Source organism: Amblyomma americanum, chromosome 3 (assembly GCF_052857255.1).
Source record: "Amblyomma americanum isolate KBUSLIRL-KWMA chromosome 3, ASM5285725v1, whole genome shotgun sequence".
NCBI classification, from domain to species: domain Eukaryota; kingdom Metazoa; phylum Arthropoda; class Arachnida; order Ixodida; family Ixodidae; genus Amblyomma; species Amblyomma americanum.
This window is the reverse complement of record NC_135499.1, coordinates 132874540-132883830: the sequence shown is the minus strand read 5'-3', so window position 1 is coordinate 132883830 and position 9291 is coordinate 132874540. Positions and strand designations below refer to the sequence as shown.

Here is a 9291-nt window from a genome sequence, read left to right as displayed (position 1 = left end):
CCATGATTCAAAATGACGCGTCTGGTATGCCAGGCCATATAGCGCGTGTTGTTCTTCACGCCTACAGTCGGATACAACTCAAGTCTGCAATGAAGCTACGCCCAGATTCAGGAATACTGAACAGAATTCCTCCGGGACAAAATGCTTTTTTTTGCTAACTAAGCAAGAAGCTATTAAGGAGACAGAATTATAAGAGCACGGTTACCAATTGCTTATTTTTTAAAGTTGTATCCAACAATAGTCAATACCGTCCTTAATTTAGGAATTCGACCACATCGCAGGAGGCACAGCGTCTTGGCCGGCGGACACATCATTCAAAAAAGGATTATTGCTTCGCTGCAGATATTCATAACCTCTATTCCTAAGACATTTAAAAAGAAAGAGCACCTGCTGAGATCCACCCGCTCTGTACTGTCACGAGGCGGCTTGAGAAGAAGCAGAAGAAGAATACGATGGCTGAGAAGAAGCAGGGTGCCGCTCCGGGCTCCAAATCTTCCAGCAAGTCTCTCAAGAAGAAAGGCGCTCGTTCCACCGGGAGAAAAAGGCCCGAGCTGAGTGCCACACAGCGCGGGAGCCAACAGGAGGAAAATGCGAGCGCAAAACAGGGGCCAACGCATTCTGATATGGTGAGGTTTCGATAGCGACCCGTCCGTCGAAAGTTCAGGGGAAAGTCTCCTTGGCTGAATGCTTTAATGCTTGTCATGCAAGCCCTTCCGCCCGCAGATAGAACAAACCTGCGTTAATTTAATCTGTGAGTGGAATGTGCACAAAAAATTACAACTAACACCAATCAGCCTGGATAAACTGAAGTGTGCGCTAACATTAAATGAGTAGCGCTGTTAGCTCTCATTATAGACGTGTTAAGCAGCCTCTTAGTCGTTACATTAGTCGCGTAAGGCCCACTGGTATTAAAGCTGTCAACAGTTAGTGATTGTTGACTATAATGGTGAGGCACTTGGCAGAGATGAAAAATCTGAATCCAATTCTTTTCCAGGCGAACAGTCCTGCCGACCTTGAGCAGCGCGAGGAGGTACTCGAAGAGAACCTCAGTGGCGACGAAGTCTTCAAGACTGCGGCAGATCATAGTCCATCAATTTCGGGGGTGAGTGAAGCTTGCTCTTGAAATAGAACAAGGCCGACGATTGTCCTATGCCGGAAGAATTATCGGTTTCTCTGTCTCTTGTGGTCTTTTCAACAGGCGGGCGAGAAACGAGAAACTGAAAAACGCGTTCAGAGTGGGAAGTCACCGAACTGTTGCTAAAGCGAGGCCGAGACCACAAGATAGTATTAGGTGAATGAAATCTTGGAAGTCTACCGAGAGTCAGATTTTTTTTAAGCGGGCTAGTAGTTCAGAAAAACGACACAGGATACAAGAACGCTCATGGAAAGCAGCTCTGCTAGAGTACGTGCGAGTTTTAATGGATGAATGAAATGTATAGGGGACTCCCCTTTGAAAAGGGACGGTGGAAGGTGCCTCCATGCTATTTCTATTTCTTTGTATTTCTCTAGGTTGTCGAACTGAACGGGTTTATCTATAATTCCGTCCCATTTGTTTAAATACTCATTTTGTTTACTTTTACTTTTGACTTATTATTAATCCTGAGCTTGTATTCTTTCGCCGCCGCCTTTCATTTTTGAAGAGGTTCTTACGACGCCCTCTAGCTGTAGTAACCGCCCTCCAGTGTGGTCTCTGCGGAAATGGTCAGGGTCCTACTTTAGGAAAAGGGCAGTTTAGAGCCCTAAGTCTTAGCAGCTAACGTGTAGATATGAGCTCCGCTCAGGGCGCGTGAGCCGCCCCCGAACACTTTATTTGGTCCCGGAAGTCGTGTTGGCTCACATGGTTCGCTGAACTTTGACAGCATCAATTTTTACCTTGTTATTGTTGCCTTAACAGTGCAAGTAGGGCTGTAGTAATGACCCTGATGACCTTGCTGGTCAATTGAATGTCCTACTGAAAACTTTCTTCAGATCGAAAAGCCAGTCGGCCACGGCCAACCTAACTCCAGGCCTACAAGTGCAGCATCAAAGCAAAACAAGCGTACAGTGGCAGAAACACACCGCAAACATTCAGACCCAGTAAGTACCGTTACTCGCTCTTGCGGCCGTTGTGGCATTATTGCATGGTGAGTTTCAAAAAGAAACTCTTCTTCGCTTCTAATGGCCACCATCTATAGGGTAACGCATAAGTAAAAATTTTTTTCTTCTAAGTCCTCGGGGATCTACCTGTGAGCTTGTGAGAATTGGTTAGGTTTATGGGAGTTTAACGTCCAAAAGCGACTCAGGCTGTGAGGGACGGCGTAGTGAAGGGCTCCGGAAATTTCGACCACCTGGGGTTCTTTAACGTGCACTGACATCGCACAGTACACGGGCCTCTAGAATTTCGCCTCCATCAAAATTCGACCGCCGCGGCCGGGATCGAGCCCTCGTCTTTCGGACCAGCAGCCAAGCGCCATAACCACTCAGCCGCCGCGGCGGCCCTCTGAGAATCTAAAGCACAGCAAGTAATGACAATATATTTTTACTGACTGCCTTATAGAGTTCATTGTTTTATAACGGTTGAGTGAGCTTGAGTGCAACACAGCCAGAAGCGTACGTAGTTATGGCTTGAAGGGAAAAATAATATGCTTTTATTTCATTTTCCTCGATTTTTATCCCACCTTCGCAATTCTACTGTGTGACAGTTGCCTTAAAAATATACTAAATTGATAGTTGCATGATGTGTGTTGTGTTGGTGCGTCGTGATTTTCTTTCCCTTTCCATTTATGCCTTCGGCGACGTAAAAGAAAATATGCAGTGCGTCGTTTACCAAAATCCTAGAATTACGGTACTCCTGCCACCAACTGTGGATCACCAAAGATAGAGCGTTTTGCAAGAGTCTGTATGCAATCACCTATATATGTGAAACGGAGAAACAATAGATTGGTCTGTAATTCCCACGTTCTTTTTGAATACATGGGCACGGTTTAGCAACATTTTAATGAAGAAATGCAAGAAACCTTTCTCAGAAAGTGAGAAAAACATTTTATGCGTTTCTGTTTTTTCTTTGTTTACCTTCGTGTTTAAGGTAGCTTAGCAGCTTCTTTTTTTCTCATATTCGCTACATGTACAGGATTTCCGCTAGCTGGAGTCTTAATTCGCACCATGCAAAACCGCTAACGATGCAACGTAAGAGGTTCGGGTGTGTCTTAGCAGTAGCTCTTGCGATGTCTATTGAGTTTTGGCGTATAAATGTTTCACACATTCAGTGATCGTATGGAAACGTGCTGTCGCAGCTGCTTAATTTGCCGATCTGAAACGCGTAACGAAATGTGATTCAAGAAATTCGGAGAAAACGGGGGGGGGGGGGGGGGGCAGCGCGAAAAGACGGGACACAGCGAGATGTTCTGTGTGCCGCTCCGTTCTGTTTGTAATTTCATCTTTGTCCTTGCCCCTTGAGCTGTGTTTTTACCATAATAATACCATCTGGTCCATCAGCTCACTCTTTATCATGCGTCAACTGACGGTGACACTAGAGTAATATCTCAGCATGTATATTGAAAACTAAACATCTTGACATACTTGCCTTTCTGGTTGGGTGCGCAATCCTGTAGCCGTACATTCCGAAGACTGAGACCACAGAATCAACTTCGATAAAACTAGCATCCTCGGAACTGATACAAACTACCAAAAAATGGTCCTTCTCGAGTCCTGGCACATAAAACTACCCCGAACAACCCCGAACTGCACAAAAGGAAGTCTGCCCCCAGTATACTCACAGGGACTTCGCTCTGCTACTCAAAGAAAAAAAAAAGTTGCCATTGACCGCCTCCCCACAGTGCGAAAACGTGACTGACAGCCTTAACCCCCACTCCCAAACGCCTTTCGCATCACAGCTTTCGTTCTTTTGACCCCCTCCTCCCCTCCGTACTTCAAGACGCTAGCTACTGCCCCCAGTCAACCCTGATGAAGGAGCCGAGTCAGCTTCGAAACGTTGCGTTTCAAATTAAAGTTTTAGGTTGGAGCTGTGCAGTTTATCATGAGCATGTATATTGTAAAAAAAATACAGGCTTTCTTAGAGAGACCGTGAACGTGGAATGAAAATCAATGCGAGACCACGTAATCCTCGAAACCCCTTGCCTTAGAATGCCGGCAGAGAAAATATCAACGATTTGAACAGGCCGTACCGGGATAATCTAACCACGGAGGTAATGCAGAACATTGGTATATAATGACGAATTTGAAGCTATGGCTGGCATCTGGAACAGTCGCAAAGCACTTTGCAAGGCAGAAAAAGCCTGAAATTTGCTAGAAAAAACCTTGATCTCTGTCAATTTCACCTAATAGTGCCTTACACCGGGGTAAATTTTCGACTGGCAGTGTTTATTTTGCATTGAATAAACGCCGTCACTTGAGCTCTATTCATGACAGTTATGAAATAACCCGAAATGTTTTCACTCGTAGCGCAACCATGCGCCATGGTTTACAACGAAGGTGGCTGGTTTCAATACTGGAAGTCTATTTGCAGCCAGCACAACGGAATACAGTTGATACAATTGTGGATTGTAAAAAAAGAATTAGACGAGAAGTGGTTGCACAGGCAAACAAATATCCTCCTACTATACGCGTACAATACGCGTCCTATGTGCGCTCTAACACAGACGTGCTGCCAAATCTTATTAGCGTTGCAGTTTATCGTTCTGATAGCTTTTTATTACAGTAAACTTATTAGCGTCTTATGTTACATGCGACCGCGTGAAGAACAAGGCCACCAGCCGTAAGCCATCACCGAAGGCTGCGAGCGCAAGGGAGGCTACAGGGAAGAAACCGAATCTAAAGCAAAGCGTCGCTAAGGCAAGTGAAACAAAGTATATTTCTCCTCTGGTTATATACGTACTGCGGTCTTCAGCGCCATCGATTGCGGATAACTGAGATACTTTGCTGGCCATCTGAATCACCCATCTTATATGGCGTTTGTATTATCGCTTGCCATGCTCTTTTTCTCACGAACCTAAGGTTAGCATATTTGTATATCAGATCCCTCTGGCCTCACTATTCAATCAGCCTTACACAAATATTCGAACTGTGCTCTAGTATTTTCAATAGCATGCATGTGTCGGAGCTAAGGCGAGGAAGAACCAGCTCCGACAGCGTTGAGGTTCGAGCTGTTTATTTGCGCTGCTCGCGCTGCGGCGCAAATAAACAGTTCAAACCTCAACGCTGTCGGAGCTGGTTCTTCCTTGCCTTAACTCCGACACATGCATATGTTCTTACTTATGCGTGTACGCATGAGTGTTAAGAAGGGGAGAGAGGGAATTTATTTATGAAGGAAGTTGAGAGAGATCAGCCTGATACTTTGCACAGGTGAAATACAAGAGGGAAAAAGTTGCGGTGGGATCATTTAGATTGATGCGCAGGAAATGCGAGAGCATTCTTCTCGATATTTTCCTTTGCGTTGTCGTTTTGCAGCCTGGACGATACCAAATCTACCACTACAACCACTGCCGCTCTTGTATCTCATCACTAGAACCCAATCACTACCACCTGTGACTGAAGGGTCTTTACCAAGATGCTGTCGCCGGTGTTTCAGTATAGCTGGTGTTTCATTACAGCAGGTGTGCCATTATAGCCAGTGTATCGTGCTGGCCGAAGTAACAGCAGGTGGCGGATGGAGAGCGGGAACTCCCCACAGTTGCCAGGTTCTCACCGTCATGGCCATCCTAATGCTCTCGCATTAAAAGAAAAAAAAAAGATATGATGGGTGGCGATGAGGACAAAAGAGAAATGCGTATACAAGCGCATCCCCAATTTTCATGCGTGTTGAATACTCGTTTGATTTGGATTGGTTTATGGTGGTTTAACGTTTAACGTCCCAAAGCGACTCATGTTCTTGAGGGACGCCGTAGTGAAGGGCTCCGGAAGTTTCGACCACCTGGGGTACTTTAACGGGCACTGACATCGCACAGGACACGGGCCTCTATCATTTCTCCTCCATCGAAATGTGACCGCCGCTGCCGGGATCGAACTCGCGACTTTCGGGTCAGCAGCCGAACGCCATAACCAATGAACCATCGCGGCTGCGTTTGAATACTCGTATGACTGGTGAACCATTTATTCACTTTACTACTTTTTGGTATTCTGTTTATGACGGGCAGGTTTTCAACAGCCGCCTCAGCGCATTGGACACTGGACGGGGCCCCATAATATACCTTGTCGCGAAAAAACATCGCTGTGCCGTCTATGGCTCGCTGCTGCTTTTACGAATCAATACACATTCCGGATTGGAATGGCGGACAGCCCTGCTTGTGAAAGATGTGCCTGCTAGGAGACAATCGTACATCTCCTGTGTGAGTGCCCTGCTTTTGCGACCGATAAACATACGCTTCGTTGTGCTGTGGACCCTTTCGATCCTCGCCAGCTTAAGAGAGGATAAGATCCTGAGGCTGCGGCCACAGCAATAGACTGCCCTCAAGGCCTACAAGGCACTGTTTTGCTTCTTGAGAGCAACTGGCTTGAGGAACCAGTTATGACTGTGTCCCTCGCTCCTTCACCCTTCCCCTTTCCAATCCCCTCATCCTTCTTCCGCAGCGCAGGGTAGCTAACCGGAACACCCTTCTGGTTAACATCCCTGCCTTCCCCCTTCTTCGTTATCACTTTATCTCTCTCCCTTTGGAGCATGAAGTCGCAATATTTAACTTCAAGAGTTCCAAATTAGTTAAACACACAGGCCTAAAACTTATTGTCGCTTCTAGGTGCCATCTGAGAACTAAAATTTGGTTTGAGGGCCGCCTTCCCTTGTCTGGCCTTTAAGTACGCAAATATTCCTTATTTTGCCAGTGATCATATGATATAACAAATATGGCGGGTTTTTGCTCCATTCACTGGCTACAATGATGGCGTTATGTGCGGCGTTAAATCGCGTTTACCTCCCATTTTATGCATTACCTCCACGTTAAAACCGCTCTTGTTTACAAAGTAACGCATGCTAACACCAGGAATGACAGCTCAGCTTAAACTCGTGGAATCGTCATTGAACCACTTCATCAATATTCCTTGCGGTCGCGCATCGACTTCTATTGTGTTTCTTGACTGACTTTCAGGCCCCTTCATGCCTACGCTTTCTTCCTCTTAAGTCAACCTCGAATTCTGTATAAAATTTTGTCACATTTAGCGCGACATTGCGTTGTATGTAAATAATATTCATGCGGGCAGGCTTGAAGCACCGCACGTATGCTTTGTTCAGGCCTATTTCCGCGTCGTTAGTGCCCATATTATTATTAACGCCTCCAATATTTTTCAAAATTGGTACTGGAACCAAAAGTAAGACCGCAAATAACTGGTCTTTGATTAAGGGTATGGGGTCTCAATTTGTGGCCGGATGCAGCCAGTCTCAGACGTAGCCGCGAACTGCGCTACGTTGAAAATGTTGTGAAAACTGCGTGATTTACAACTACCGATTGGGTTCACTCTCAGAAAATTCAGCTGTAAAACACTTCGCTTCTTAACATGTCTGCGTAAAACTGCCCATTTCTAACGCAGAAGGCACGCGAAAGCAAGCCGGAAGGGAAGAGCAATAGCACCGACCAACGAAAACCACCGCCAAAGAAATCACTGGGATGGAACAGAACGACTTCGGATAGCCCACTTCAGGAGGAACACGTCGATAAGGCAAGCATTATATCATACCTCTTTTTAAAGGTGGAAAATTCTGATCACGAGTCCACATTCAGTGATGTGCACCTTGCATTGCCGCGACACCCTGCATTCACAGTCCTTGCCAAAAATAAGCATACCGTGGGGCGCAACTGTGGGCTTCGATACATTTTCTCATTTTTCGATGCACCTATGAGACTTCCATGCGGGAACAATGAATGTTTAAAGATAGGGTGGGCAGCTCGCTCTTTTAATTGGCAGTACACAACAAACTGTGACTGCCAGTCGGTACAATGTAAACCAAATGCAGAGGTATGCAGGTGCTAAAGATTCATTTCTCCTTGCAGAGTACATGGCATGGCAGTATAATAAATTCAATGTTACCACTGGCTCACATTTTTAACCGGCGCAGGAGAACGCTCTTCGATGCCACTGTCCGTGTTTCTTTCCAATACTAAATGTGAGACGAGAAAGGCGTTTATCATATCAACCTAGTATTGAAAAGGTTTTATTCAGAAATAGAAAACCCAGTTAAAAATAGCAACTAAGCAGTCAAGATTCTCACATGAAAAATAGTTTCGTCCGGTCATGCTCCTGCCATTCATGTGAATTTAACGGACGGGCAAAACTTCTGTAAACTCTCTTATCATAAAAAAGTGATGACAAGCGCATGTTTCATGTCGTCCTTCTTCCTGTCGCTGTCGTCATTCGCGCTACTTCCATTATGAATAAAACTCTACCTGAGCAGGGTGACCGCTGTTCTTTCGCTTTAGGCAACCGCTTCCTTATTTTGGCTGTAGAAATAATTGCTAGCATTAATTTCCAAGTGCTACACTGTTAACAGGTAGATGCTCTGAAGCCTTGACTACAATGCACAGAATTGTTGAAACTGCTCTCAGGTCTGCTTTTGAGAGTTGTGAAGCGGTATATGGGGCCACTTCCATTTGAAATGGCCATTTCACAACAGCAACAGTCTAGTAGTTTTAAGTATGTGTACCAGGGGCTGTATTCTATGTCTTCTATTTTAAAATGGCCATTTCGCGTCAGTTTGGTCCCCTGTCATCGGTCACTCAGATATAGAAGCGGCTTTCGAGCGTCTGTAGAAAGCGACCCTCCATTGGGTAGAAGGCGACCGGACCTCACTATTGGCTGCATATCTCAGCCAATGGAAGCCAGTGGTCAGGTCCGGTCACCTGCTGTTGACAGAGCGCTGCGATGCACCTCACCAGTGGATGCATATCGCAGCGAATGCCAGCCAATGGTGAGATATCTCCGCCATTCACCCAATGGCTGGGTCGCTTTCCACAGACGCTTGAAAGCCGCTGATATATCTGAGTGATCGATGACAGGGGACAAAACGGACGCGAAATGACCATTTTAAAATAGAAGTCTGTAGAATGCGGCCCCTGGTACGCATATCTAAATCTGCAAGACTGTTGATAGCATACTGAAATCTGCTAGACTGTTGCTATCAAGTGTCAGCATGTTCGATTTGCTCCAGTTTCGGTACAGATATAAAATACCTAGGCGCCTGTATTGTCACCAATGAGCGGAAGGTTATTGACTTATCTGCCGGATGTTGCACGCGCCCATGTGTTAGGCCATAAGCCTGACTATCCAGGTTGATTCTGTGTGAGATTTTGTGGCATGGGCTTTGAACTT

The 9291-nt window shown here is 45.7% G+C and overlaps 1 long non-coding RNA gene across 1 annotated transcript; it reads left to right on the top strand.

The window, feature by feature from the left end:
* The first annotated feature begins 1001 nt into the window (after positions 1-1001).
* On the top strand, positions 1002-4824 carry LOC144123316 (uncharacterized). The gene is made up of 3 exons (XR_013313065.1): positions 1002-1102; positions 1969-2076; positions 4738-4824. It is a non-coding gene; the product is annotated as an uncharacterized LOC144123316 (long non-coding RNA).
* Positions 4825-9291: the final 4467 nt, after the last annotated feature.